Consider the following 13,033-nt stretch of genomic DNA (forward strand, 5'->3'; position numbering starts at 1 on the left):
CTGATAGTAAAACATACCTGGGTTGGGCAGAACTTTGTTTTCCTCCCCGCATCAATGATCTGTGTGAAGAGAGACTCCATCCGCACCGTCAGTCCTCAGTCATGAGAAGCCTGATCTCTGCAAGTCTGGACTCCTGCCAGGAACATATTTTCTTTCCCAGTAGGCAGAAGTGTGAGATGATATTCTTCAGGCCACATAATCATTTATCTCATATTCAGAAGGGCGCTGCTAGACCATGAGAACCTGCTTGGCCCCATACCTTTCAAATACATCCCCAAATATAATAACTAGTTGTGGAATGCCAAAAGTAAGCACTGCACAGACTTTGAAGGTATAGTCTCTGTCCCAAGCAGTTTCAATATACATTAGACTCTATTAGCCAGAATATGCCATCGCATATAGATTCCAAGAGCCCAAGCGGCTTGATCAAGATACATAGAGTTTATAGACCTGGTTGTGACCTTGCTTATATTAGTGTAAATGAAGAGTAACTTTAGTGAATTTGATTGAGTTACAACGTGTAAAACTGGGATGGGTGATGCCCAGTGACTACACCTGGGAAAGGATAAGAGGTCACAGATATATCATTATGTGGCCTTAAACAAGGGACATCTTCCCCATCTGAATCAGGAGCAGCCTCTACATACACATAGTCTGAGAGACCTGCAGTACTTCCATGGGCCAGCAGACTCACAGATGCTACTTTGGGGCTTCACAATAAAGCTCTACATCTGGCTGCATAGGCTGATGTACCCTCAGTCACGATAAAGTTCCCATTCACGTCACATTGATATCCATGGCCCGGGTACTGCATGAGTGCTCTGACAGTTGCCTTAGAAATATCTACAATAAAGGAGCAATTCAAAGTCAGAATTTGGCTCTTACTAACCCTGTATCTAATCTACCAAAAGAAGGATCAAATCATTTTATTTGTTGTGCAGAAAAAATGTGTCACGTTTTTCTCATGATATAACATGCCACACTGATATACCCACATGACACTAACAGGCCTTAGTTTTAAAAAGAAAATTCAAAACATTTTAGCTGAAGGACAGGGTCATGATTTATACTGCCGACACTATAAAAATTATTTACAACACAGTCCACTTCAACCATCTTGATCTTACCTCTAACAAAGGATTCGACTTGTCAGAACTTTTTAATGTGGAAAAACAATGTAATTAGGGATCTTAAAGCTTTATGTAAAAAGCATGAAAACAAAGGTACATACACATGCTGCATCCATTTTGTCTTGTGTTCTGTTTTCACAGATCTTTTCCAGGACAGTTTCACTTTCTTGTATATTTTCAACTAAAAAAAACATTCTAAACATCCAGAAAACAAATCATACACATGTACACCCATCAGTGGACTAAGGAAACTCCTTCTTTGTCTTCCTCCTACATACAAACAGGCAAACGCACACATTTTGGCACCTCGCAACCTACAATACGGTTGCAGTAGTATATGTGTGAGTACATCAATGTCCTCTCGGTTCGAAGAACAAAAAAAGAACAGTTTCTCTCTAGGATAATATGTTTGATCCACGTGTTACCACCCTAAGTACAATAATTTCATTAAGACTTTCTTTCAAAGCTCCTACTAATGTGATTTCTTCTAATGTGAAAGTTACATAAGTTATTGAACACCTCACCTGCAGTGCCCATATTAAAACTTGCAGTTTAACTCTTGAATTGATATGAAGCCCAATTTCAAGGGCACCAGGCACTAGGGTATTGTAAGTGCCTTTAAATGACCAAGATGAATTGCTGATTTTGCAAATATCCCTCGAAAACCAGGAATTCTATTTGAATTACTAACATAACAGATGTTTGCTAGGATCTGCCATGCTGTCTGCGTACACAGTTATGCTAATTTGGCAGAGTTTCTCTTCAAGTTAGCTCTGAGTCATTAAAGCACACAGCTAGTAGGTCCGTCTGTCTAACTAATAATTGCCTATTATTGATATTAATTAACATTTTTTGCACCTTCCCTCAGTTTTGACCTGGTATCTGTTGGTAGTCTAATCACAGTAGCCTATTAAAAGTCAAAATACGGGGGCCTATAGCAGTCATGAGCCATTTATCAAAAAGCAAACAAGGCCAATTAAACAGGCAGCCAGACAGTTGTCTTGATTTGCCACTGACTGTTTCTTGATCACCATTATAAATTGCTAATCGGGCAGAAAGTGCTAAGCAGTGCATCTGCAGGGGGTGGGTACTGCTCACTCCCCGCCTGGTGACAGGTGAGAGAGGCTAGTGATGGCCGTATTGATGTGAACTGCCCATCAGTTGGTAGTTATTGTTAAAGTTCATGATGCTACAGCTGATCCCTTCCTGCTGAGAGTCAATCAAATTAATTAGCGCTAGAAATTCTTCTGTATTATTTTAAAGCAGAAATACAGAAGGAACACTCTGTAATTTGGTTCCAGAGGCAATGGGAAAAAAATCTTCCTGTATTACAGAGTGGGGGGAAAAATCAAATATTGCTTCTTCCATTATTTTATAATAAGGGCTGCAGCTAAAGGTTTTTATAGCCACAGATCAAGAGATCATAATAGAAGCATATTGACAGATTTTTTTTCCTGCAATACTCCAAGGAACTGGCTGAAGCAGGAAAATATATCAAAACCTTATCATCAGAGCTGAGATCTTCTGTGAAAAATCAATAAAGAGTTATACATGGTTTGAGTTTAAACAGTTCTCTGTAGTCATTTAAACATAGCGCATCTGTGCAGCTTTTTACCTCTGGAGACTGGTGTAGCCTAGCAACTGCAAGGCTTAAACCGATTAACTACAAATGAAGTACTATGTGCCTATCAAAGCAATTGTTCATGGTTGCCTTTGTTGCAGAGACTGAGCTAATTGAACATGATACAGTATGAAGATAATTAACACCCATGAGTTTGTTAATTGCCTGTTAGCATTACAACACAGTCTCTTGGTTTCTTTTTAACTTGCTCTTTTGCAGCTTCTTACTTCCCTAAAAGGGTGCAGGACCTATTTAGCTGGCAATGATATCTTATAGTTTATTAACCCTTTTCAAAGGAAGAATGTGGTAATGAAGCAAATTCTGGTCAAACACAAGCTCCCACATAGTCCGTGCAATTTATGGAGAACAGAAATTTGTTTTACATAAGCTGTACAAACTATGTTTATTTTCAGGGCTAATTTATTTCAAGCAATTTAGCCACTATAATTGCTTTAAAAAAAATCTTTTGTGGGTCACTTTTATGACTCAGCTGCTCTGCCTTCTAAAGTGAGTGATAAATGTCTTTTAGGGTTGGAATATTAATTGAAGGCAGCATCTGGTCAGCAGCTGACCTACTATACTTGTCTTCTTTGTTGACTGCCCAGTTAAAACTAGCAGTTTATTTGCTTTATTTACCAGCTTCTCTCTTTCCATTCTGGGAGTGCAGATAAACTCAATTTCGTCTATGCCAAAATGTAATACTAATGGTAAATATGGAGGGAGAGCGAGAGACAGATCAATTTGTCACAATCTATTAATCTGAAATAGTTTTAATCTGAGTAATTTTTTTTTAAATTAGTTATTGTGTCTCAGAGAATATTTCTCTATTATTTATATCTGTGGAATCTGTGAAGAATGCAGATGAAAGCTCATAAGAACAATGCAATGTCTGAAGGTATAAATGTATAGGACATTTCTCTATAAAATGGAGTCAGCATTTAAAAGGCAAAGCAAAATATAAGCAGAATAGCCAAGAACGATTAGCATTTGGTTGCTATAGGCAAGTCTCTGATGTTTAAGCTCCACTTGTCCCATACTGAATGGAAATACCTTGGCTGTGTCACAGTTGTTTAAAATAGATTTTTCTTAAAGGATCTTGGGTTTAACTGTTACTGTGTCATAGTTAATACTTGCAGAAAAGCCATTCCCTTGAGGGACACTACTAGTGCCCAATTACAAGTTCCATCATCAATCATAAGTATTATTTATTCAGCAAAATGAATTGCTAATTAATAACTGATGAGCATTATGGCCTTGAAGACTGTAACACTATTAATTATGGTTGGCAATTGGGATTCTGCCCATGAAGGACTACTGGGTGCATTTTCACAACAATTAGTGCACAGAGGTTACAAGGGAGAGGGAAAAAATTAATCTGTATGGCTTTTAGAAAGCAACGTCGTTTCTGTGCAGAATAAACAGTAACACGTTCTTACCATACTGCACTGTTCTTGTTTTGTTCAGTTTGGGTTTTTAATCTAGAGTGACAAGGAGGCAAATATTATGTCAGCATGTCAACTGGAAGATTTGGCATTGTGTCCTAAAATGAGAGTTCCTGCTGAAACTATACATGGAACCAATGTGGTAACAGTATGTTTGATGTAACACTGCTGCCTTGTGTTTAGTATCCCATGGCTGCTTGGCTGATGCAGTATGCTGTGATTAGTGGACTGACATGCAACTTTAGACCTCTAGCAACTGCTAACTGATAAATGTTTTCAGGGTGGTTAACATTAGCATTATTTTTCAAAACTGTGACTGTGAGCTTTAGGTGAGAGAAGGAGAATACAGTTCACAGTAAGCCCAGGTCCAGGTCTTTCAGTAACTCATGATGATACTAAATTGTCCCTACAGGATCATAATTTACCCTCAGCCCTTCCTTCCCTCTAGCCTTTGTTTACTGTCATCTCTTGCTGTGTTATGTCTAATTTTTATTATAAACTCCTCTGGGCAGTGACTGTTTTTTTCATTTTTCTGTAAAGTGCCAACCACATCTATGGAGCTGTAAAAAAATACCAGAGAAACCGAAGACTAAAGACTAAAACAAAAAGTCAGTTCCTGCCACGGAGCCTGTAGGCCAGGAAAACTCTTCCAAAGGCACAAGCCAAAAAGAGCGGCTAGAACGTAAAAATGGTCTTTGTCATTATTGACTATTTCTATTATGGTAACACCCAGAGAACCAAATCAAGATCAGGGCCCCATTATGCCAGGAGGTGTATAGATATGTATGAAAACACAATTCCCTGCTCTGATGAGCACTTTCGAATTAATTGTTGCACTCCCGGGTCTGAGCAGAGAGGACACTTAGATGGAGCCTCGTAACAACAATATTATTTGCATTTGAGTTTCACTAAAAGTATTTAAAAAAAAAAAAAAAGCCAGGCAAACGAAAGGGTGGGAAAGGAATTGCGGCACTTTGGTAACTAATGCCTTCCTAAAAAGGCTCACTTTGTAGGCCATTTCCGCATAGGATAATTGCAGCTCCTTACACCAGGGCTGAATTTGGCCCTATCGGTTTGGTGTTTATATAATAATAGTTCAAGTGGTATTTGAGCAAAAAGGTATCCTTTTTTGCCCCCATGTAAGAGGGAAAGTGAACTACAATCTTAAAGCTGGTAATGTGTGTTCACAATGATTAAAAGTGATCAGTTCAGTAGGCAATATGAATGTATTGGATGCTTGTTAAATAGCAAAATACAAGGGCTCTCTCTCATATCTATCATAATTCCCTATTGTTACTGGAAGCTTTATATGCACTTGAGTTTAGGTGCTGAATTTCTGATGTGAGATGAGAAAAGTAGAAAATGAATTTATTTGCTGCAGTCACACAGTGACGACACTGATCTCCATAAAAAGACTCATATTTGGGAAGAATTGTTTTCTGTGGGTAGTTTCTGGCTATATAAACTCTTATCTGGAGATCAGAGAGATTTGTTTACCTTTTTTTAAAAACACAACAGCTCTACTAATTTCCACATTGTATCTTGACTGTGTATAAGACAGATATACTACAGAATTAAATAAGCTCTAATCAATGTTACTAGAAAACGACAAAATGATTTTGCTAGAGAGATTGTAAAGATTTTGCCTTTAAGAAACATTGTAGAAAATAGCACTAATTTGTAGAAAATGTCTCTTGATTTATTTATTTTTGATTTTAACAGGTTCTCTCTCTTTTACAAAATATCTGTAAATGCCTCTTTGGCAATTGTTCGATTAGTCCTACCAACTCAGCTTTGATCCATTTTTGCTCATGTTGAATCCACTCCTGATCTTCTTCCTTTTATTCTGCTGCAGATGCAAAGCGAAGAAGTAAAGATGGAATGAATCCACAGTTTTTAATTGATTTGTACATAAATGTAGCATCTTTTAAGTTACTGAAATGCCTCAAAGCCAACTCCAAAAACAGACACAGATTTTGAAACTCACCCACCACCCCCCTCACTACCTTCTGAAGTAAAATAACTATAAATTTGACATTTTGTGGCATGTCATGGCTTTGCTTTTTGGGGGGGGGGAAGAGGGAGTCACATAATAAGAGCAAATATTGGACAGTCAGCAGTTAAATATCAGCTAGTCTAGAAAGGTCTGGCTGGGAGACTCCATTTTGTCTCTCTGTATGCGGTAGAATGAACACAAGTGAAAGAGAAGCCAGACCTGAGAGTTCTTTTGTTCTTTTGAGATAAATCCTTGTAAAGATGAGTGTGAAACTTGCAAAACACAGATGATAAACCATGATAGCACTGATTCTGGCAGAGTATATCTGCTATGATAGAACACATGCAAGGAAAGCACCCTGAGATGCACTAAGACAGTGGTTCCCAAACTTGTTCTGCCACTTGTGTAGGGAAAGCCCCTGGCGGGCTGGGGCGGTTTGTTTACCTGCCGCATCCACAGGTTCGGCCAATCGCGGCTCCCAGTGGCCGCAGTTTGCTGCTCCAGGCCAATGGGAGCTGTTGAAAGCGGCATGGGCCAAGGGATTGAATTGAAAATTGTTTGAATTCCACAATATATCTACTTAGCATTGTTTATGATAAAAGTCTGAATTTGACATAATTTGTAATATTTATATATATACATTTTATATAAATATATAAGATTATCTGGCTATATATAGCCAGATAATTTTGGAACACTAATCTAATATAGAGTCTCAAATATAATTCTTGCCAAAAAAGGAACATACGGTAAAATATATTTACAAAAGACCATTTCACATTTTCACTTGCAAGGTGATTCAGATTTTTTGTGTAAGATCATTTTGATTTAATTAACGCCAATGCTTAAAACAACATGCTTTATTTCAGGGACATGAGATGGAAAAAGGGAGTATATCTTCAAATGTGAGAGACTACAAAATATTATTCAATATAGAAGTTTCTGAGAGGGGACGTGGGTGTGAATAGATCTTTAAAAACATTTGCAGATGTGGAAAACCCTTTGTTGAACAGTGGTAGTAAACATATGGAGAGAAATTAGTAGCTATAAGGAAGGCAACATGGAATACAGTGCTTACTTATACCTACTTTATTGTAAAAGAATATCCTTTTCGTAGAAGCAATATAGGAAAAAGCACCCAGAATGATTTAGGCACTTAGAAAAGTTAACTCTACAAAAACAGCTGCCAAAATTGAAACACTTTTTAAGGGAGGAAATCTCATTGAGAAATACAAAATTCTGAAGGGAATAGAAGTGAGATTTTACAAGACTATTTGAGATAATGTCAAATACAAGAACAAAGAAGCATAAACTAAAGTTAAAGAAGGGTCAGACCCTGAAGGAATTTAGGCAGAATTTCTTCAGACAGAGTACTGAGTATATAGAATTAAAGACAAAGGGCAGCAATAGGAAAAATTATTGTAAATAGTTATAAAAAAGGAGTTAGACAAGTACAAAACACCAAAAAGCACTGTGAAGTATGATTGCTAACTCCACAGAAGAGAGAGACTTGAATGGGTCACCTTGTCTTTTCCAGCCTTATCAATTTCTGGTTTTGTTCCTTTTAATGCAGGAGTACAAGTCTCATTGACTTTCAGTGGGACTTGTGCTTAAGTCACTTAGGCACTTTTGACTGCATAACCATAGACCAGTGGTTCCTAAACTTGTTCCGCCGCTTGTGCAGGGAAAGCCCCTGGCGGGCCGGTTTGTTTACCTGCAATGTCCGCAGGTTCGGCCGATCGCGGCTCCCAGTGACCACGGTTCACTGCTCCAGGCCAATGGGAGCTGCTGGAAGCGGGAGCCAGTACGTCCCTCGGCCCACGCCGCTTCCAGCAGCTCCCATTGGTCTGGAGCAGTGAACCACGGCCACTGGGAGCCACGATCGGCCGAACCTGCGGACGCAGCAGGTAAACAAACCAGCCTGGCCCGCCAGGGGCTTTCCCTGCACAAGCGGCGGAACAAGTTTGTGAACCACTGCCATAGACATTAAATAGAGTTATTAGGACATCCAGTCCAGCCCCTTGCTAATACAAGAATTTCCTACCATACACCTTCTAGCATTTTGTCCAATCTAAATGACTACAAAAGAGGGCTTCCTCCACTTTCCATGGGTGCTCATTCAACAGCCTATTATATTTCACTAATGACTTTTTCCTAACATCTTAAATTTTCCTCTCTTAATTTCACCCCGTTACTCTTGTTATTCCCTCTTGCACAATCTTAATTAATTTCTCTCTCTCTCTTTAGTGTTTATACCTTTCAGATATTTCAAACACCCCATCAATCATCTCTTAGCAAAGCCAGAAGTAGGAAATGTTAATCTTGCCATATGATTCAATCCTTTCAACCACTCCCCACAACTGCTTTTGTTGCTTCTGTCTGAGCTCCCTACAATTTGTCAGTACTTTTATGGTCATGTTATTCCCAGAATTTAATCCAAATTGTAGGTGTGGCTTTACCAGAATTGCATAGAGAGCAACTATGCGTGGTCCAACATCTCTAGATATACAAACCAAAATTGCATTGACTGCTTCTAATGCCTTCTTGGCTTTTCAGACTTATTTGAGGCATGAAGCATTGGTGATAAACTATGTGCATCATGGGGTCAGATTTTCACAAGAGTTCTGCAAAGCTGTCTGCCCTTTTTGGTATCTAAATGGGAGCAGAAGAACTCCATCTGTGGGAACTTTTTAAAATCTCACCCTTATTTAGGTGCCTAATGAGGACATGGTCCCAACTGTGCTTGAAAATCTAGTCCTGAGCTCTTTTGAGAATCTGGCCCATAGTGATTAAGGCATATATCTGGGCCAAATGCAGACTTGAGTAAGCAGGGGCAATCCCCATGGGCTCAGTTCAGTGGTGATATAAATAGTGATACAAGTTATACATCAGCTCAGTTTGTAGGAACATTAGTGTAAGGGAAGCACTGTTTGAAGAGCATTATGCTTTTGAGGTAGCCAGTGATGTGCCTTGTTTTCCATTTGGAAGCTGGGGCTGGCAGCAGTGTGTAAAGGGCAAAGATGTTACTTGTTGACCATGCAGAGATTGAGGACCCATTGGAAACTCTGGGCCAAACCCTATGAATCAAAAAATATGTGCACCTCTCCACCCCCACAGCTCTCTGCCATGCTGCTGTTGGCTCCCACCATAATCATATGTATGGGCAATTACCAGCAGATTCTATTGTGCTGGTGCATAGCAGAGACAAAATAAATAAATAAATACATCTATTCACATAGCACTATCTTTCACGGATTTACCCTTTTGGTGTGATGGAAACACAGGAAGGCATGACATTTTTCTGTGAGCTTCTAAAAATATTTCCTTTATGTTACTGAGCTTCCTTGTCACAGAGTTGCAGCCTGAGCAGATTGGAATCTCTCTCTCCACCCCAAATACAGGTTGGGAAAAATAATTGTTTACTAGATAAGTAGTAGACACAGTATCTCCTGGGAGTTAGGTATTTGTATAATAAAATTAAAAGAAGTTAGAGGACAAACTTTGCAGTTTACAACAATTCATGCACGTGGTACGATGCCAAAGCTCCATTCACCAGGGTGCCAGATGTCAGAATTTAACGAAGAGGCAACCTGCTAAAAGAGAAAAAATCTGAATGGGTCTCTTCATATATCCCACCTATGGACCCATCCTAAACTTCATGTTAATGCAAATTGTCTAAGCAGGTGTGAACTGCAGAGTTTGCACTGTGGCAAACATCAAGTAGTGTGATGTAGAAGCAAGAATGTACCCACACTTAGCATAAGGGCTGAAAGCAAAGGTGTTTGCACAGATATAAACACAAACAATGCTAGAGGAATACACTATCTACATGCACAAACCTACATACCATGTTACTGTATGTACATTATTTAGACAGAGAGAGATAATGTGCATGTGCGCATTATAGGCAGGGCTAGTAGCACCATCTATTAAGGTTGGCTGACACTTCTCATTATAAGACCCTGTTTTCAGTTGCTTATAAAACTCTGCCAAACTTTAACCATTTGGGCTAAAATGTCCTATGTAGGGTGAATTCTTTTGGAAACCTTCAGCCATTCCTTAGAACAAGGCTAGGAAAAAATATGTTGCTTTTCAATGTTAAAAAAATTCTGGTGACCTTTTCTTTGGAAAGCTCTAGCACTCCCCCGTACTTTACAGCAGGGGCTTGAAATTTGGCAGGGAGGGTGGGCTACATGCCAGGGATGTGTCTTTTGCTGTCTGTCTGTAAATCTGCACAAAGTTGGCCAAGTTATAAGCCCTTGAATAAAAAAAAAATCACAGTTCATATACACTCAGTAGAGACTTGTGAGAGTTAATAGCTAAAATCTCCAAAGATTCTATCCTTGCTGAGCATTTTCCATCCCCTCACAGCTCTCATGCTGACCAGATTGTGCATGCACCATCCCAACTGAGCACATTCCATGACTTCACAGCTCCTACATATGACAGGACAGTGCAAGTGCCATCCCCACAGAGTGATCACGTGTGCACCATTCAACCCAGGGCTACAGGAGCAAAAACAGACTTTCCCTGCTGTGATGGGTTGAATCACAGAACCCCCCCCCTTGGGAGCTGCCAACTGATGTGCCAAGACTACTTCTGACCCTGCTTTCCTGCCCTGGCAGCTTAGGTCTTCAGTGCCCTGCCAGGTTTGAGCCAGACTCGCTAGCCTGCTGCAAACCCAGACCCAGGTCTGAATCATGTCCCCTAAAAGCTGTAGGCTTACCTGAAAGCAGCTAACAGAGGTGTTCTTGTCTTTAACACTCAGATGCCCAACTCCCAATGGGGTCTAAACCCAAATAAATCTGTTTTACCCTGTATAAAGCTTATGCAGGGTAAACTCAAATTGTTCGCCCTCCATAGCACCAATAGAGAGATATGCACAGCTGTTTGCCCACCCAGGTATTAACACATACTCTGAGTAAATTAAGAAGTAAAAAGTGATTTTATTAAATACAGAAAGTAGGATTTAAGTGATTCCAAGTAGTAACAGACTGAACAAAGTAAGTCACCAAGCAAAATAAAATAAAACACACAAATCTATGTCTAATCAAACTGAATACAGATAATCTCACCCTTAGAGATGCTTCAGTAAGTTTTTTCCTCAGACTGGACGCCTTCCAGGCCTGGGCACAATTATTTCCCCTGGTACAGCTCTTGTTCCAGCTCAGGTGGTATCTAAGGGATTCCTCATGATGGCTGCTCCCCTTTGTTCTGTTCCACCCATTTATATATCTTTTGCATAAGGCGGGAATCCTTTGTCCCTCTCTGGGTTCCCACCCCCTCCTTCTCAATGGAAAGACACCAGGTTAAAGATGGACTCCAGTTCAGGTAACATGATCACATGTCACTGTAAGACTTCAAGCCTTCATTCCTCCCATTGCCTGCAAACAGAACCATCCACAATCAATTATCCTGGTTGATGGGAGCCGTCAAGATTCCAAACCACCATTAATGGCCCACACTTTGCATAATTACAATAGGCCCTCAGAGTTATATTTCATATTTCTAGTTTCAGATACAAGAGTGATAAATTTATACAAATAGGATGACCACACTCAGTAGATTATAAGCTTTGTAATGATACCTTACAAGAGACCTTTTGCATGAAGCATATTCCAGTTACATTATATTCACTAATAGCATATATTTATAAAATCATATAGACTGCAATGTCACACCTGCAATTTCTGATCCCAGCTGCTCCTGGCCAGGGTGTGGCTGGCCACTGGAACTGAGAGCAAGAAGGCTGTCTCTCTCCTTTGCTCTTAATTACTCCTGCTGGCACCCAGGCAGCATGCAGGAGGAAGCCATTTAATTCAAATGCAGGGACAAGAGACAGATCAAGTGTATTGTGGGGAGGGCTGGGGGAGTAGATTGGGACAAAGTCTGCAGGCAGAGATTGGGACTAGACACTGGCAGGGGAATGGAGACTAGGATAATCTGGGTAATAAGACTGGATCTGGAGAGGGGAAACAGGAAGGAGACACTGGTGGGGAGAAGAGAGATCTGATGTGGATTCATGGACTAGCAGAGCAAGGAGATTGGTCCTGGGAATGATTTTGGATTGGGGAAGAAGGTGGAGGTCAGGCAGACAGAGCTGGCAAGGATCCGTGGCACAGGGTGAGAACTGGGAGTTGCTGAGTAAAGAGATTGCAACAAGGAGGAGAGGACGCACACTGGAGGAGAAGCCCAGGGTGGGAGACTGGGAGTGGGAGCCACTGGGGATGGGAAATATGGACAGGGAATGGGCAGATGACTGGACTTTTGAGTGGCTACAGTAAATAGAGAACCCAGTAATATGACCTCTACCACCTCTGTTGATACCTGGTAGACTCCGTTTACTCATTCTGTGAGACCAAAATGCTGATCGCATCTGCTCTCATAAGGCCAAACCAATATTTTTAAAAAGGCTCTAGAGCAGTGGTGGGCAACCTGCGGCCCATCAGGGTAAACTATAATAAAGAACAGAATTATCAGACACTGATGAATACGATTTGTTGGGGGAAGAGTCAACATGGCTTTTGCAAAGGGAAATCATGCCTCACCAATCTTTTAGAATTCTTTGAAGGGGGTCAACAAGCATGTGGACAATAGTGATCCAGTGGCTATAGGGTACTTGGACTTTCAGAAAGCCTTTGACAAGTTCCATTACTTAAGCAAAGTAAGTTGTCATGGGATAAGAGGGAAGGTCCTCTCATGGTTCAGTAACTGGTTAAAAGATAGGAAAATGAAGGGTAGGAATAAATGGTAACTTTTCAGAATGGAGAGCGGTAAATCGTGGTGTCCCCCAGGGGTCTGTATTGGGACCAGTGCTGTTCACCATATTCATAAATTATCTGGG

General features: G+C 40.2%; 1 long non-coding RNA gene across 1 annotated transcript in view; it reads right to left on the bottom strand.

The window, feature by feature from the left end:
* Positions 1–7,797, bottom strand: part of LOC103307508 (uncharacterized) — a 278,579-nt gene extending 270,782 nt beyond the window's left edge. Inside the window, exon 1 of the long non-coding RNA XR_510005.3 lies at positions 18–7,797. This is a non-coding gene — a long non-coding RNA (uncharacterized LOC103307508). The remainder of the gene's footprint in view (positions 1–17) is intronic.
* Positions 7,798–13,033: the final 5,236 nt, after the last annotated feature.

This window comes from Chrysemys picta, chromosome 11 (assembly GCF_011386835.1).
Source record: "Chrysemys picta bellii isolate R12L10 chromosome 11, ASM1138683v2, whole genome shotgun sequence".
Lineage (NCBI taxonomy): Eukaryota > Metazoa > Chordata > Testudines > Emydidae > Chrysemys > Chrysemys picta.